This window comes from Ambystoma mexicanum, chromosome 6p, assembly GCF_040938575.1.
Source record: "Ambystoma mexicanum isolate Mex_15411 chromosome 6p, UKY_AmexF1_1, whole genome shotgun sequence".
NCBI lineage: Eukaryota > Metazoa > Chordata > Amphibia > Caudata > Ambystomatidae > Ambystoma > Ambystoma mexicanum.
The window spans coordinates 649,347,561-649,366,036 of record NC_090935.1 but is presented as its reverse complement, the minus strand read 5'-3'; the positions used below and the strand labels follow the sequence as shown (position 1 = coordinate 649,366,036).

The window sequence follows — 18,476 nt, the reverse complement described above, 5'->3', positions numbered from 1 at the left end:
CTGGCTCAAGGCGTCACCTGTTACATGTGGCGACATGGCTGCACTGTGATGGCGACATGGCTGCCCTGTGAAACCCAACACTGGCTCAAGGTGTCACCTGTTACATGTGACGACATGGCTGCACTGTGATGGCGATATGGCTGCCCTTTGAAACCCAACACTGGATCAAGGCGTTACCTGTTACACGTGGCGACATAGCTGCACTGTCACCTGTTACATGTGGCAACATGGCTGCACTGTGATGGTGACATGGCTGCCCTGTGAAACCCAACACAGGCAGAAGGTGTCACTTGTCACATGTGGCGACATGGCTGCCCTGTGAAACCCAACACTGGCTCAAGGCGTCACCTGTTACATGTGGTGACATGGCTGCTGGCTGCCCTGTGAAACCCAACACTGGTTCAAGGCGTCACCTGTTACATGTGGCGACATGGCTGCCCTGTGAAACCCAACACTGGCTCAAGGTGTCACCTGTTACATGTGGCGACATGGCTGCACTGTGATGGCGACATGGCTGCCCTGTGAAACCCAACACTGGCTCAAGGTGTCACCTGTTACATGTGGCGATATGGCTGCACTGTCACCTGTTACATGTGGCGACATGGCTGCACTGTCACTTGTCACATGTGGCGACATGGCTGCACTGTGATGGCGACATGGCTGCCCTGTGAAACCCAACACTGGCTCAAGGCGTCACTTGTCACATGTGGCGACATGGCTGCACTGTGATGGCGACATGGCTGCCCTGTGAAACCCAACACTGGCTGAAGGTGTCACTTGTCACATGTGGCGACATGGCTGCCCTGTGAAACCTAACACTGGCTCAAGACGTCACCTATTACATGTGGCGACATGGCTACTGGCTGCCCTGTGAAACCCAACACTGGTTTAAGGCGTCACCTGTTACATGTGTCGACATGACTGCACTGTCACCTGTTACATGTGGCAACATGGCTGCACTGTGATGGTGACATGGCTGCCCTGTGAAACCCAACACAGGCAGAAGGTGTCACTTGTCACATGTGGCGACATGGCTGCCCTGTGAAACCCAACACTGGCTGAAGGCGTCACCTGTTACATGTGGCGACATGGCTGCTGGCTGCCCTGTGAAACCCAACACTGGTTCAAGGCGTCACCTGTTACATGTGGCGACATGGCTGCCCTGTGAAACCCAACACTGGCTCAAGGTGTCACCTGTTACATGTGGCGACATGGCTGCAATGTGATGGCGACATGGCTGCCCTGTGAAACCCAACACTGGCTCAAGGTGTCACCTGTTACATGTGGCGACATGGCTGCACTGTCACCTGTTACATGTGGCGACATGGCTGCACTGTCACTTGTCACATGTGGCGACATGGCTGCACTGTCACTTGTCACATGTGGCGACATGGCTGCACTGTGATGGCGACATGGTTGCCCTGTGAAACCCAACACTGGCTCAAGGCGTCACTTGTCACATGTGGCGATATGGCTGCACTATCACATGTTACGTGTGGTGACATGGCTGCACTGTGATGGCGACATGGTTGCCCTGTGAAACCCAACACTGGCTCAAGGCGTCACTTGTCACATGTGGCGATATGGCTGCACTGTCACATGTTACGTGTGGCTACATGGCTGCACTGTGAAACCCAACACTGGCTCAAGGTGTCATTTGTCACATGTGGCGACATGGCTGCCCTGTGAAACCCAACACTGGGTCAAGGCGTCACCTGTTACATGTGGCGATATGGCTGCACTGTCACTTGTCACATGTGGCGACATGGCTGCACTGTCACTTGTCACATGTGGCGACATGGCTGCACTGTGATGGCGACATGGTTGCCCTGTGAAACCCAACACTGGCTCAAGGCGTCACTTGTCACATGTGGCGATATGGCTGCACTGTCACATGTTACGTGTGGCTACATGGCTGCACTGTGAAACCCAACACTGGCTCAAGGTGTCATTTGTCACATGTGGCGACATGGCTGCCCTGTGAAACCCAACACTGGGTCAAGGCGTCACCTGTTACATGTGGCGATATGGCTGCACTGTCACCTGTTACATGTGGCGATATGGCTGCACTGTCACATGTTACGTGTGGTGACATGGCTGCACTGTGATGGCGACATGGCTGCCCTGTGAAACCCAACACTGGCTCAAGGTGTCACATGTTACATGTGGCGACATGGCTGCCCTGTGAAACCTTGCATTAATGCAACGCGTTGCGGGGCTGCAGCAGGACAGAGAAAGAGGTACCAGATTCAGGGCCGCGTTCACCTATATAGTAACACCCAAAGGGCTGCATTGTGAGTATGGTCGTAATGGTAAAAACGTGTGGTAATTTAAATGCATTCTAAATACCACATCATGAGTTGGAATTTCATTGGATATTTATAGCATGTATGTGGAATATAACCTTACCAACGGCATGCGAATGAAGCTCCTAAGTAGGTCACTTTTTAAAAAAATAAATGGTATTTATAATGTTGCATGTTGTAAGCGTCTTACCGTCCTCATATTGAGGGCATTTGGGCGGGAGACTTCTCTGCCGCTCATTTTGCGTGTCTGTCGCACTGCTTGTGCAGCGACCAATAGCTCAGATCTGAGAGCAACAACGCCCACAGGCGTGAAACACGAGCGAGCTGTGCCTAGGAGCACCCGTGACAGTGGGGCCTGCTATGGCCTGCTTCTAAGCGCCACTTTATGCTTGCAAATGAAGCGCTTAGTCTCGCCAAATGCACTTCCGGTGTTGGCCACTCGGGACCTGGAAATGCGCTGCAAACAACAGTGGCAAACAACACTTGCAAAACAGACCTTGTGCTTTGCGCTCTGCAGAGAGGCTGCCCCTCTGCTGTGCACTAAATACGCCCCCACGTGCGAGTGTTGCTCGACAGCTCGCGGCTATGAACCGTCCGAGGAAGTTAGTTCATCGGACGGGAATCTGAAGAGGGGCCATACCTTGGCGGGTTCAAGGGTCTCCTTCCAGAAGAGGCATTCTGACGTCAAGGCTATTCTCTCCCCTCTACTATTGCAGTAAAAGCGAATTTTAGTTGGATAGTGATGTCACTTTCTTACCACAGGTGAGGAGCTGTGTCATAACTAGACATTCCTGTATGCGATCACCCTTCCCTGAACTCCACCCCCTCCCCTCCCCGCTATACACTATAAGGACAGTGCAAGTCACAGAGGAGTCCTGTTACCAAGTAGAGCTAAAGGGGTCCAGGCAAAAGGCGGAGCTCCTTGATACGGCCAGGGAGCCACGCACCCCCCTACAATATCCTTATAGCAGATAGGGGCCACATGTTCCCAATAATGCCCGGTCGCGCCTTCCTCCCCTACAACACTTGCAAGTGACCCTCCGATTGTGCAGACGTAGAATACACGTAAAGTCTCTTAAGGTTAGCAGCAAAAAACCCTAAAACACAGCGTGTAATGTATTGGAAACAAACAATGTAAGCAGATTTCGTACAATGCATTCGAAAGCCGTTTCGCGGGTTCGGGTAAGTGGTAACATGCGCGACGTTAACATCTCACGTGTGCTTAACTCCAGCATCCCACCATATATCCATCCTTATCATCCAATGGCTGTAGATCCATCCGAATAAAGGACACTGAAAAACGGGGCACGCCTTTCATCAAATGATCTGGCCAGTAGCATTCTGGCCCCACTGTAATGTCTGATTACAGCTGGGATGTCATTCTCCTATTGCAGGTGAGGAGTGCTGTCCCAACTAGAGGGTAATGAGAGCATTCGTGACAGGTTGGACACAGATAGTGCAGGCTGTGTGTATTATAAGAGCCTCGTGTACACACGTGTACATGGTTATTGCTGGCTTTCAGAGTTTTATAGCTGTATCATACAGCCATTCGTGCTCTGCCCACATGGCATGGTGCTCCACAAGTGTGTGATCTACACAAAACACACAGTAACCTCATAGAAGTGCAAAAACAAAGCCGGAGACCTTTGTGCTGCAGCATACCGCGGCGCGAGGACTGGGCTGACAGTGAGGGTCTGTGTATGTGGATCTAATGATGTAGCCGTGCCAAGGCTGCAGAGAGATCCCACGGAGCGCGTGAGGACATCAGAACGCCATGGAGCGGCATCCGCAGGCAGCTCAGCATGTGTGATGACCTCACAGAAGACCCATGTTGCAGCAAGGCGGCGGGGAGCGGGAGACGGGAGGAATGCTGGGAGGAGAAGAGGCGCCCAGCAAGACGTGCACACATGGGAAATGCCACATTGGAGATATAAGGCCCTCTGTCAGAGGTCACGTGTGTGGGAGACTGTCCAGAGCAAGTCAACCCCAATACTTCAGAGTTGAAGAATGCGTCATATCGGAGTCTCCCCAGGGGATCAGGAACGGCCATGCAGGGGATTGAAAGTGGCATCCAGGAATGCTATTACTTGCACAAGTAGGGGCTCGCGCTGAGCCTGGCGAGGAATGCGCGGAACATGGTTTCCAGTAACCGGTAGCAAATCCACGCATCGGCCTCCCCGAAGAGGTGTCTGGAACAAAATTAGGCAATACATTCAAAAGAAGGCCTAGCACAGAAAACAGGCAATGATCCCACGGAGCAGGCAAGGGTAATGCTGGAGACCGCGTAGGAACTGGGTCAAGAACGGAAAGGGAACGACTGCGTGCCCTACGTCTTTATGCGTCTTCGCCTTCTCTATTTTTCAGACTTACCAAATGTTGAACGTTATAAATCAAGTACAAGATGCAGCTTTACTGAGAGTAAAGTGGTTGTATGAGGTGTTACTTGGGGGGGGGGGGGCAGAAAAACGGGAATGCCCCACCAGCTCAGCCCCATCACACCAATGCCAAGTGCCCTCTGCCCGTGTCTCCAATAGTCCACTGTAATTATCCATCCTGCTCCAGCTCATCGCCCCCACCACCAAACACACGGCAGCCTCTTGGAGCAAAAGGTCCTATGCTCTAGAAGCCGCTGGCCAGACCCCTCCCATGACTGCATCCCACTCACATCACCAGGACCCAGACACTTACCCTCAGACTGGCACTGCTTTCTTCAGTTACTCGTGCTTGCAGTGTCCTTGACCCCAGCACCTTCCCGCCTCCTTCATGAGGCTTGGCATCTACACATCTTCAGCTTTCACGTTCATCAGAATGCAGAATAGCCCTCACCCAAGTACCCCAATAGTACTCCAATAGTACTGGGAAAAATAATGGGTAATTCCCAAATTTCGTTGGTAAAGAGGGATAAGGCTTCAAAAGGTACAGTACTATCGAAAACAGTGAATAATCAGCCTAATTACCTCTCTCTAAGTCCGCCTTCTCAGCCGAGCAGTAGTATGCACTTTGTGTTATCTACTCTATAGATTTAAACACATGTGCAAGGTCACACCGGTATCTTAATCAATTTAAAACAAAATGTTTTAGGTGGTCGCCGACACCGTATGCGAGGGTACTGCAGTACAAGGCGGAGATTAATACCTCTACCCTGGTAAATTCACAACGAAAGGTAAGAGTAAGAAGGACTCAGAGAGATTGGAATCAAGAGGTGTTTGAAATAGACATCGATCACCTAGAAATCTGGCACGGCCAAGCGATTAACTCAACATTGCTGAGAAGCAAACACAGATAGAGGTGAACTAAGAGTTTGGTCTCCATAAATGGAAGGAAACAACACAGGCAGCGGAATAAAATAGCTCCTGATAAGAAAGGAAGAAATCTCCATTCTATGAATAACTACGATGCTCATGTCCGACTAAGAAAACTGAGCAGTGAACATGAGACAAGAAATATTGGGGAACATAGGAACGTTGCACCTACATCAAAGAAATAGTTTGTCCTGAAGAAGGCTAAACAAGAGACATAGACACCAGGGATGGTGCCTAAACATGAATCTAGCCGAAACATATACATGTCCACTGGACATAAAAATAAATCTGTCCAATTGTAAAAGCGACTGTATTAACTGCATCTTGGTGAAAAGACTTTCAAAAAGTAAATTATTGACAAATCATAACGATGGTAATACACTCATAAGTCAATTTACGTACATAACAAGATCTGCCACGTACTAGCCCCACTATTTAGCCCTAGATAGGGCTTGTTGAAGTATAGACGAATGTCTGTTTCTTTTTATTGTTTGCCTTGTGGAAAGTGCACAAAAACAAATTGTATGTGTTTTATTTATGTAGTGATTTATTGACAAATTAATACATTTTGTTTTAAATTGATTAAGATACCAGTGTGACCTTGCACATGTGTTTAAATCTATAGAGTAGATAACACAAAGTGCATACTGCTGCTCGGCCGCGAAGGCGGACTTAGAGAGAGGTAATCAGGCTGATTCTTCACTGTTTTCTCCAATAGTACTTACGGATATTACAGACCAAGGACCTTTGCGTGTTTTCAAAAAGACAAGTTCAAGTAGATCAATAGGGATAACTAGTCAGCTGCAAGGTGGCATTGCATGATCTCATGCCAAACTACCACCAACGTGGACCCCGACCTCACATTGTCACCCGCTGCCTCCCTGTAGCAGAGCCTCTGGATCGCAGTCCATCTTTTAATCTGTCCCGAACCATTGCTTCTGCGCTTAAGGGACGCTAGGCCGCTTTCCGTCAAGTGGTAGAGGTAGAGAAGTAGAGGAATCAGTGATGCCCACCCTAAGGCCAGCTTCGACACGTGACCGCCAGATGTGTTTATGGTTGCTGGTGAGACTCCTTCTCTTGAGCTGCTTAACTTATATTCACACAGAGGTGTTGTATCATGTGCTTCATGGGTGCTTAGTAAGTAAGGGTAGTCAGTCAATGATAACTGCCTTTAGCCTTAAAGCACTTGCACGGTAGTTTGGGACGGGGTAGCACGGGTCTCCAGTTTTTGCTCTGTGCAACCTGCCATTCCGGCCCACCTGGCTGGCGACCTCACCGCTCTCTATCTTTAGTCTTATGACCCTGACCTTAAAGACACACGTGCACGCCGCAGTTGCCTGGAGACTGGATCCAAGGACACCCCTGGGTTACTCTGAAGGCTGCCTCTTGTGTTTGGCGGGTGACACTGCCGTCTTGCGGTGTCTACGGAGAAATCTCAATACTTCTACGGGTTCACTTCCAGAACTCATGGTAACCTCAGAGGCCACTCCCTAAAGCGCGCCATCCTTGCTTTGGCCTGGTGTAGAAGGACGCACCTTGTGGGCAGGTACACCGTGACATCAGGCCTAGAGGAAGGCGGTGTGGGCCCTAGAGACGTCACCCAAAGCAACTTTGGAGCAGGGCCTCTTCTACGGTCACTCTCAAAATCCTCGAAATAGAGGATACAGAAAAGGGGTCCATGGGGTACAGATGCCTCACGCGCACAGGGATATGCATAGAGGATACAGAAAAGGGGTCCATGGGGTACAGATGCCTCACGCGCACAGGGATATGCATAGAGGATACAGAAAAGGGGTCCATGGGGTACAGATGCCTCACGCGCACAGGGATATGCATAGAGGATACAGAAAAGGGGTCCATGGGGTAGAGATGCCTCACGCGCACAGGGATATGCATAGAGGATACAGAAAAGGGGTCCATGGGGTACAGATGCCTCACGCGCACAGGGATATGCATAGAGGATACAGAAAAGGGGTCCATGGGGTACAGATGCCTCACGCGCACAGGGATATACATAGAGGATACAGAAAAGGGGTCCATGGGGTACAGATGCCTCACGCGCACTCGGATATGCATAGAGGATACAGAAAAGGGGTCCATGGGGTAGAGATGCCTCACGCGCACACGCACAGGGATATGCATAGAGGATACAGAAAAGGGGTCCATGGGGTACAGATGCCTCACGCGCACAGGGATATGCCTATGCTCTGCAGTATATGATGAGTGTGACCCAACTGCGCTAATCGCAAATTAAAAGGCGCGGGACGCACAGGCAAGGTGCGGCTGCTGGAATTCAAACCGTGCTTTATTAGTGATGGAACAGGCAAGGGGTTGTGGGGGCACGGGAGGGGGCAGAGCTGGAGACAATGCAGGTGTATTGCCCCTACGCGAGGATGCAGGAAAAGTATATCAAAGGAATCACTGTAGCTGGTGAAAGGCCAGGCGACAGACCGCAAGCGTTACTACGGTTGAAAGGACTAAAGTATATTGGCTGTACATAACTGCGTGCATCCCGAGCAGTGAACGCGCCTCATACGCGCCATTCGCCCTCAAATGTACCCCAGTGAGTAGCCAAAAGCTGAGGCCCTGCCCGGGGCCGTGAACAGCATCGTGTAGATAACAAACATGATGTATTTCCCACAAAATGTTCTTGGCCACGAAGTCTTGACCCAATCTGACCATTAACATGGCTTCTTATACCAGAATGATGTCCGCAGACTCCTAAATGATATGGAGCAGAACTGCGCCACACGGAGTGGGCCTTTGTTTACACTTTGCAGTTGCGTAACTCCGACATAAGGCGCCACACGGCTTGACACTACACACGCAGCTGCGTTCATCTCCCTCCCTCACCAAGCTACAAGGGCGAAGCGAACCTATGCACTACAATATCTAAATAGAACCTCCCAGCAAATTAAAAATGAAAATAAACCAGCGGTGCTTTTCTGGCAAGAGTGGATTCTCAAGGAATCCGAGACGGCCCTGGTGCGAACTTCACCAGCCACGCCAACCTCAATAATGGACATTTTTGCTTTTCAGTCGATGGGCTTGATGATATGATGGGTCATTTATAAAGCGCTAATACCTAAGCGTGGAACCAGGGATCGAACCTGTGTTGCTCTGTGTCATCTTGCTTCCAAGGCGAGCACATTGCCCCTGGGCTATCCTCCGTAGACGACAGCTCAGTTAGAGGAAACGCGTAGGTAACCCGAAGGCAGTTATTTTATTGACAATTTGTCTAAAAAGGGGAGGATAAAGGAGTGACCTCTCATCAAATTTGGAACATCTGTGAAATGTCTACGGCACAAGCACATCCTCCATTTGGCAAAGGGGGACCCATGCATTAGTCTGTTAAATATTCTACATGTGTGTGTTACTGTGTTAAATTGCAATGTACTGCGATAACGCTGGAACAAACACGGCCCTGTGGCAATGTGGGGCCTCCCGCTAGCAGCTGAAGCTCTTCAGGCCCTCTTCACGAAGGTTGGGCAGGGCCCAGGGAATAAGACCACCGTCTTCTTATCACTTCAACACACACAGGGGCATATAGTGCAGCACTTGACAGCGTATCTCGTATAATGGTGCTGTTTGCGGTGCCTCCTGCCTCCACAGGTATCGCAGTGGGCACCAACCAATTCCCCAGCACTGACTCTCACCTATCAAAATCAAACCCACAACACGTGTGTCCGCGAACTCAGCCGCATGTAGCCGTCCCAGCCAAGCGGACAGTTCGGAAAGCACGGACCAGGCGCCGTTAGTGGAGGGCCGTACTGCCTGCGTGCACCACCAGCGCTGCAGTGCCCGCGTGCACCACCCCGCGTGCACCACCAGCGCCGTTAGTGGATGGCCGCCCTGCCCGCGTGCACCACCAGCGCCGTCAGTGGAGGGCCGCACTGCCCGCGTGCATCACCAGCGCCGTCAGTGGAGGGCCGCACTGCCCGCGTGCATCACCAGCGCCGTCAGTGGAGGGCCGCACCACCCTGCGTGCACCACCAGCGCCGTCAGTGGAGGGCCTCACTGCCCACGTGCACCACCCTGCGTGCACCACCAGCGCCGTCAGTGGGGCAGCACCACCACATCAACTATCTGGCAGGAACGAGGCAGCCACTAGCACTGCAATTTCACGTGATTTATTCGGGAATATGATTTTTTGAAACTCGCCTTTCAGTTTGAAGAGTGTTTGGGCGGACTAATGGCGCAGCAGGACGCCGCCGCGTAAATGCCCCCGACTGCCCCCGCCACCACCTTAATGGGATCCCGTGAGCAGGGAAAGGCGACTCACCCTGGATGTGGAGGCAGGGCCGGCCGGCGCGCTCCCCGCTTCGCGCTCTCTCGTCCCCGTGCACTGGCCGCTCTGAATACAAGGAACCCGCGGGGACAGTATTTAACGTGACTTAAGAAAGAGAACAGGAACAATCGCGTGGTTCCCTTTTTTCTGATGAGTACCTTGGAAAGAAGGAAGGAAGGGAGGGGAGAGGAAGTCAACAATCCTGTGCTTTCCTGCAGAGAAAATAAGGAAACAGAAGATAGACATCTTTTTCTTCTCAAGCAAAATGTTTGGCACTAAACTAATATTTAGAGGAATTCCTCAAGTGTCGTATCTGCAGCCCTCGGCTGGCGCTTTGCGGTTCTCTGCGAGTCACTCTCGGCAAATGGCGCCCGTCGCTGCACCGGGCATGCGCGCACACTCCACGGGCCCTGCCGCACACGAGGGCACAGGAGGCATTTTATGCAGAGGAGTACTGCTGACAGTGGACATTATGGGTATTTTCTATGGGTAGCGCGGGGTGATTAGGTGCACGCGGAGGGGTCCTTTGCTGTGGCGCATTGGGTAAGTCACTCGCCTGTGAACCTGGTGACTGGGCCTCTGAAACTAAATCAAATTGGTTACCGTAATGGGCACAAGTGAAATCCGACCCAATGATCAGGGCCTTAGAGGAGTCCTCTGCGCCAAGGTATGCCCCATCCCAGAAGAAGGCACTGGCTGCGGGCACAGGTGATGACCACCAGTAATTGCTCACCATTACCAAGTGGGGGTGTCATCATCAAATGATGATGGAGAGCACGTGCAAGGTCATAATCAGTGTTGACCACCTTCAGATATTAGCCACAGGTGGCCAGTCTTCCGCCCTCCTAAATACCTCCACCTGAGGAAGAACATCTAGACACCCCCATCCCCCCCCAGAGAGTTGCACACATTTTAGACCCCCCAAGGGAAGAGCACTTCCCCCAGGAGCGCGTGTGACAGGTGCCTGGGAGTCACTCTAGAGTGACTGACCACCCATATTTTGAGGGAGTGTCGCCATTCAAAGCTCCTTATCCCCTGCGTTTACACTATTTGGCCTGGTCAGGACATAGTCCCAAATTTGCTTGCCTGCCAGTAGGGTCAACTGGTCATGGCCTTCCGAGCACTCTAAAAGCGCTCCATTTGTCCCTCATGAGAGTGGGTTGGCACAGCGGCTCCCTCTGGGGCTGGCATCTACAACCTGAGGCTCTCCAGATGTTTTCGATACAGCTTCCTTGATCCATCCTCATTAGCTATGCTGGCTGGTACTGATGAGAGTTACAGTCCAAAACATCCAGGGTGCCAATGGTTGCTGAGCCCTGCCCTAGGGCATGTCAACTAGATCCTTAACTTACAATTTGTTTGAGCAAAGCAATGTAACAATAGATATTAGTGAGAGATGGACACTGACAAACCAATGGAGGGGGCACTGGAAGTTGAATATTGTCCCTTAATAGTAGGGCTGTACCGAACTTCGGCTTCGAGTAAGTATTCGGCCGAATTTCGGCTGAAAATCAGCTATTCGGCTTCGGCCGAAGGTTCCTGGAATACTTGTTCGAAGCCGAAGTTAAAAAAAAAAAATCTTTTTTTTTTTTTTTTTTTGTAAGTCCTCTTTCTATGATTGCCAATCGTCTCTCAATGTGAGAGACGATAGCCAATCCTAGAAAGTAGGACAGTGGGAAAAGCAGCAGTAGCCAGTAAGCTGATAGCTTACTGGCTGCTGCAAGCAGCACAAGAAAAATACCCTGCACCGAGGCCGAGACTAGAAGAAGACGACCAGAAGAAAGACGGACATCGAGGCGGCATCAGGTAAGTCTTTTGTTCGTATATTTATAAAAATGTATACGTGTGTTGTGAGTCCAGCTCTTCTGATAAAGCGTGCTCTCCGTGTCTGTGTGCCATTCTATGTGCTGTGGTGCCCTGCGGGAGGGGGGGTATGGGGGGAGGGGGGCAAGGGGGCGTACGGCATACTTTTTACTCATACCTTTACTCATACCTTGTGTCTGCAGGGGGAGAGGGGGGGGGTTGAAACCGTGTATTTTTTGTGTGGATGTGAGGACCTATTCAAGTCTTTGCAGAGGTATGAGGCCTGCTTTATGGGTTGCAGCCGGCAAATGCCTGTGAGTTGAGTGGTATTTGTTTACCCCTTTCACCCCAATCCCAGGACCCAAATACCCTGCCACGTGCATTGGCTCTTCTCCTAGAGTTCTCTCACACCACCCTAGCGCTTCAAACACTGGATCCATGCTTGCCTGCAAAGTTTCCTCCCCATGCCAACTAGCCGGCTAATGGGGAAATAATGCCTTCATTTACTGCATAGTACTCAAAGCATTTTATTTTAAAATATGTGTATTTAGGCTATCTCGCGATCCTTAAAGGAAATTCTGGATTACTTCTCAGAGTGGGCCTGTACATGCACCCCCCCCTCCCACACCCCCCAATAACATGGTGAAAGAAGAATGCACTGGCACAGTTTGAACTGCGTTTACTTGCAATACAATGGCATGGCTTGCATTTGGGAAAACAGCTTTCGACCTGCATTAGCATTCTAGAATATGTAGTCACTGCCCACAAGAGTACATCGCAGGCTTATCCTGTTTCTTTGAGTTAGCAAACAAATAGCAGCATAGAAGCATGTCTAGCTCTGGGAAGTGATGTGTGTCAGGGATGCTTGGAGCCTTCAACTAAAGCTCCAAAGGTTGGCACGGTGCTAGGCAAAGGGCAGAGATGAGCTGGCATGCACACAAAGCAAAAGGCTGGCATAAAAGCAAAGGCTAAGCGTACCCTCACCCAGGGCACGTCTTCCTTTAAAACCATCACAGTAAAACCGTCCTAGTGGGCATGAGGCAATACGAGAAATACAGGCTGCGAAGGGCATCGCTTGCAAAGGGGGTACATGAGGGGCCGGGCAGAGCGAGTGGCAGAGGAAGAGGGGTAGAGATAGAGAGAGATGGGGAGGGGGGATGGAGTAAAGCACAGATAGGCAGAGAGTGAGAGACAGCGGGAGAGCGAGAGACAGAGAGAGAAGCAGAGGGAGGAGAGAGAGGGGAAGTGAGGTACAGATAGAGAGAAACAGAGAGAGAGCTACAGGGAGAGAAAGCGGGAGAGAGAGAGAAAGGGAGAGAGAGGGAAACAAAGGGAGGAGTGAGAGAAGAAGAAACAGACATGGAAACAGTGTGAAAGATTAAAATAGTGCGAGAGAGAGAGGGAGACAGAGGTATGGATAGAGAGAGAGAGGCACCTAGAGGGCGAGAGAGACAGGCAGAGAGGAAGACAGAGTGTAAGGAAGAGAGAGAGAGAAAAAGAGGTTGAAGATAGAAGGATAAGCAGGAGAGAGATAGTGGGACAGAGCAAGCCACTTGGAGTCCGATCCTAGCAGGATCCTTGCAATGCTTTTATTTTTTATTTTTATGGTGCCCCCCCACCCCCTCCGTTGTCCCGCAGTGTTCTCCCATGTCCCCCCCACCCCCTCCGTTGTCCCGTGGTGTTCTGCAATGTCTCCCCACCCCCTCCATTGTCCCGTGATGTTCTCCCATGTCCCCCCACCCCCTCCGTTGCGGCGCATCGCAGTATTGGCCAAATTTTCCCATAGGAAAAGGGTTAGGCTTGCTGAAAATGTGCAATATGGGGCCAATTTTAAAAATTATTTCTAGGGCCTCTTTTGGTTGTGCAAATGCTCAAATGGGGTTGAAAAAGGGCAGCTGAATGTGTGCATCCATGATGCGCGCATTCACATGCTCTTTACTGTCTTGCGAAGCAGTATTTCTCATGTGCTGGACAATGTATTTAAAAAAACAACTATTCGGCTCACTATTCGGCTTCGGCCGAATAGTTTTGCTAACTATTCGGTATTCGGCCGAATAGTAATTTCACTATTCGGTACACCCCTACTTAATAGGTGCAAAGTGTGGGTGATTACACATTCGTTTGTGCATAACAAAATGTATGCTTTGGGCAGTGTTGTCTACAAGAAGATTACGATATCATTGAAAAGCAACATGACATTTGTTTAGCCTCACAATACTTTGTAAGCTGCTAGTGCAATCTTCGGGATGTGGAGAACAACGCTCCAATCATACTCTTTTACTCGACCTGCTTCCATAGTGATTTATGCATTTCCTGGTTCGTTTTTTATGGGGTAGTACTTTTCAAGGTATCTCTATACAGCTGACTATTAACTGCCAAGCCCTCACAAATATGTACTAGAGCTGGGAAGATAGGCGGGCAAGTTCCAAAATCATTCACTGGGCTGAAATCCTGGAGTCACCACTTAACCAAAGTCTGTGCTCCTGGGCAAGTCACTTGATACCATTTTATGTATGTATTTAATTTTATTTATTTATTGGATAATTGTAATGAGCACTTTACAGCAAAGATTGTGTTTCGAGGCGCATCAAGACAAGGAGGGGAGGGATAGGGAGGAGGAGCAAGGTCAAAAATAAAAACAAAATGTTCTTAAAAGTCTGAAACATTCGGAACGTGCAGGAGCTAAAGCATGAGAGCAGGGGGTGGAATGGAGGAAGAAAGACAAAACATTCTGACTAGGTCATGAGACGATTTGGAATGCGCAAGTTCTGAACATGAAAAAGGGGAGAGGGGAAGGAAAAGGAAGTGCAGTAGGGGGAAGGTGAGAGGTACAATACAGGCAAAAACAGTTAAAAGTACAGGGACAGGTCAGCAGAATGCATAAGGAAACACAGAATGCAAATTGTGACAAACCGGTAAGATTGACTGCAGACTGGGAAAGCCTCACCTCATGGAATGGGGCTACATCAGGCATGCAGACAAGCAATTAGGACTAGGCAGGTCAATGAATACAGACTGGAAAAGCCTCACCTCATGGAATGAGGGTTACATCAGGCATGCAGGCAAGCACTTAGGACTAGGCAGGTCAATTAATACAGACTGGAAAAGCCTCACCTCATGGAATGAGGGCTACATCAGGCATGCAGAAATGCAATTAGGACTAGGCAGGTGAATGAATACAGACTGGAAAAGCCTCACCTCATGGAATGAGGGCTACATCAGGCATGCAGACAAGCAATTAGGACTAAGCAGGTGAATGAATACAGACTGGAAAAGCCTCACCTCATGGAATGAGGGCTACATCAGACATGCAGACAAGCAATTAGGACTAGGCAGGAGAATGAATACAGACTGGAAAAGCCTCACCTCATGGAATGAGGGCTACATCAGGCATGCAGACAAGCAATTAGGACTAGGCTGGTAAGTGAATATAGACCGGAAAAGCCTCACCTCATGGAATGAGGCCTACATCAGGCATGCAGAAAAGCAATTAGGACTAGGCAGGTAAGTGAATACAGACTGGAAAAGCCTCACCTCATGGAATGAGGGCTACATCAGGCATGCAGACAAGCAATTAGGACTAGTGTAGAGGAGGTCCCAAGCACGATTTGCGCCCCTACCAACCATTTTGAAGTACCAGGAACGTTCACGCCGAAATACGTGACGTATGATGAGCAAATAAACCAGCAGAGGGCCGCAGTGGGGCTCTGTCCAGTACCTGTCAGACTGACAGCACCTATTGAAGTACCAACACTTAAGAAAACCTGGACAGTGAGGTACCCATTGAGAAAACCATATCGACAAATGAGACAGAATGATGATTGTCAAAATGCAATACCTGAAGAAGTCAAGAAGGTACTAAAAGAAGACTAATGGTGATGTCACAAGAACCCGGACTGACTTGCATATAGAAGATATGACGACCTATGAATGATGAAAGGAGACGAAACACCATGGATAAGTGACATCCTGAGTTTAAAGTGAAACAATTGATGTCAAATGCAAGAAACTTATGCCATGAACGTGATGAAGATATTCAGCCAGTTTACATGTGTACATATGCAAGGAACTGCAAGAAGCTAAGAAAATCGTGAGGCTTGCTAAGCTTAGTAGTAAGATAGATTGCGGCAAGCGCCACCTATACATATCTACCTCAAAAGGAGCACTTTCTATAAGTATACTTCCACTATGCACAAGAGCAGCACCGACCAAAAGGTTACTTAAGGTCTCAAGAGGAGAGCTTTGCAGCAAACAAATCGAGAATTAAAGACAGAGAGAAACTGAGACAAAGGCAAGACATGCCAAGAAGCCAAGGTCGTATCAGCTGAAATAGCCCAACAATGGGTACTATTAATGAAGGGAAGAACAGAGTATCCTATTCTGAAAGGTCAAGATAAGCCACAGAAGGCAGATGGCTGGCAAAATTAAATCAAATACATGAATTAGATGGAGAATAAGATGATTTCACTGTGTTGGAATCATGTGACCGAGCAAGCAGAAGGTCTGTGATGATATCAGACGTTTGCGGATGTCGACAGATGCAAAAACAGTGGAGAAAGTTGTAAAAAGTGTATAGAAGAGTTCAAAATGATGCTAGAAGGTGGTAAATGGTTTTAAGGTGAAACATTGTAAATTGGACAGAAGTGTTGCTATTTTGGGGTAAGTATGATATTATTAAGTTATAGGAAAATAGCATGCACTGGTAAAAACCCATGAAATTCAGTGAAAAAACCTTGTTAAAGGGACGTTATGGTTAAGTTGCACTGATAAAAACCTATGAAATTCAATGAAAAAACTTTGTTAAAGGGACGTTATGGTTACAAGTAAAACCTAAAAAGCTCAAATATTCGCGAGTTATGGTAAGCTAAGCAACCATAACTCGTGCCACCACCGTGCACTGCTAAGACTAACACCCAGGACATCAAAGATTACATCACAAATATCATTGATGACATCACTGATGACATCACATATCTGGGCTACTTGTTTTTGTTCACTGACATATCTAGGCCAGGTGGTTTTGTATCTAGACGTTAACCTTGTCACATGTTCCTAAAGTACGGTCATTATGGTTTAGTCTCAGCTGATGGTGCACATACATGGGGAAATAAGCAGGCCTCAAACACACATTTCATTTGTATACATGAAGATAAACTTTAATGTTATTAACATTTTCTGATGATGCTGTTTCTTTCTTCCTTACTTACTTTAGTTTCCCTGTATGTGCCTTTGATTTGTATGTATTGTGGTTCTTCATATGTATTGTTTGTACTAGCAAAAGTGTAGTAAGTCTTGAATTGTTAGCTAGTTATTACATGTTTAACATTACTCAAAACTCGCATAAGGTAGCATTCATTATTGTACTTTCCAAAATTACAAGATTATAAATATTGTACTTCTATGATGCATCAATGACTTTTGTGATGTCATCTTTGATGTCCATGGTGTTAGTCTTAGCAGTGCACAGTGGTGGCACGAGTTATGGCTGCTTAACTTAACATAACTCACAAATTTCGGAGGTTTTTCGGTTTTACTTGTAACCATAACGGACGTTATGGTTAAGTTGCGCTACTAAAAACCTATGAAATTCAGTGAAAAAAAGTTGTTAAAGGGACGTTATAGTTCGAAGTAAAACCGAAAAACACAAATTCGCAAGTTATGGTAAGCTAAGCAACCATAACTCGCGCCACCACCGTGCACTGCTAAGACTAACACCCAGGACATCAAAGATGACATCACAAATATCATTGATGACATCACTGATGACATCAGATGTGCATTTACTTTTCATACAAGGGGTTGTGAATGTAATGGTGGCAAAAAAGCATCAGGGATTATCGGGAAATGTGTAATAAACTACATACTTCATTAGCAATGTAGTGTTCTAAAGAACATTCCATTGCAGTGTTCTTTCTAGTACAGGAACCTACTCGTACAGAAATGTAGGTATTGGCTGCAGCATACACCACAGAGGTGCTATATTTGTAATTTTCCAAAGTTATATAATAAAACGGTGAATGCTTCTGTATCAGATTTTCTGTACTGTGAAACATGTACTAAGTAGCTAATAATGCATCACTTACTACATATTTCTACTAGTACACACACAACATAAATAGGCTACAATGCATACAAATATGGGGCTTATATATGGAGATTAAAGTAAGCAAACAAGAGGCAGTGCCATTAGCAACTGTGTATAATCTATATGATTGTATTCACGCACAAAATGATTACTGTGTTTCAAGCCTGCTTCTTCCTCTATATATGTACATCATAAGATGCGATTACATTCTAAGGAAAGTAGTGTAAGAACACGTGAGAATAGCAATATCTATAAATCTAATACCTTTTGAAAGTTAAGTTTCTGACCGTCAGTAAATAAAACCACCTGGCCTAGATATGGTAGTGAACAAAAAAGAAGGGGCTAGACATGTGATGTCATCAGTGATGTCATCGATATGTGTGATGTCATCTTTGATGTCATGGGTGTAAGTCTTAGCAGTGCACGGTGGTGGCACAAGTTATTGTTGCTTAGCTTACTATAACTTGCGAATTTCTGGGGTTTTTTGGTTTTACTTCGAACCATAACGCCCCTTTAACAGCATTTTCTTCACTGAATTTCATAGGTTTTTAGTAGCGCAACTTAACCATAACGTCCCTTTAACAAAGTTTTTTCACTGAATTTCATAGGTTTTTAGCAGCGCAAATTAACCATAACGTCCCTTTAACAAAGTTTTTTCACTAAATATAAATATAGATAATGGAAATGTGACA

The 18,476-nt window shown here is 48.0% G+C and overlaps 1 protein-coding gene across 2 annotated transcripts in view; it reads right to left on the bottom strand.

The window, feature by feature from the left end:
• The window catches only part of ZNF366 (zinc finger protein 366), a 228,735-nt gene extending 218,767 nt beyond the window's left edge, over positions 1-9,968 (bottom strand). The window contains exon 1 of one of the 2 annotated variants that reach the window (XM_069627510.1): positions 9,891-9,968. The gene's annotated coding sequence lies outside the window, so the exon portion shown is untranslated. The remainder of the gene's footprint in view (positions 1-9,890) is intronic. The other variant, XM_069627509.1, reaches the window with a different exon arrangement.
• Positions 9,969-18,476: the final 8,508 nt, after the last annotated feature.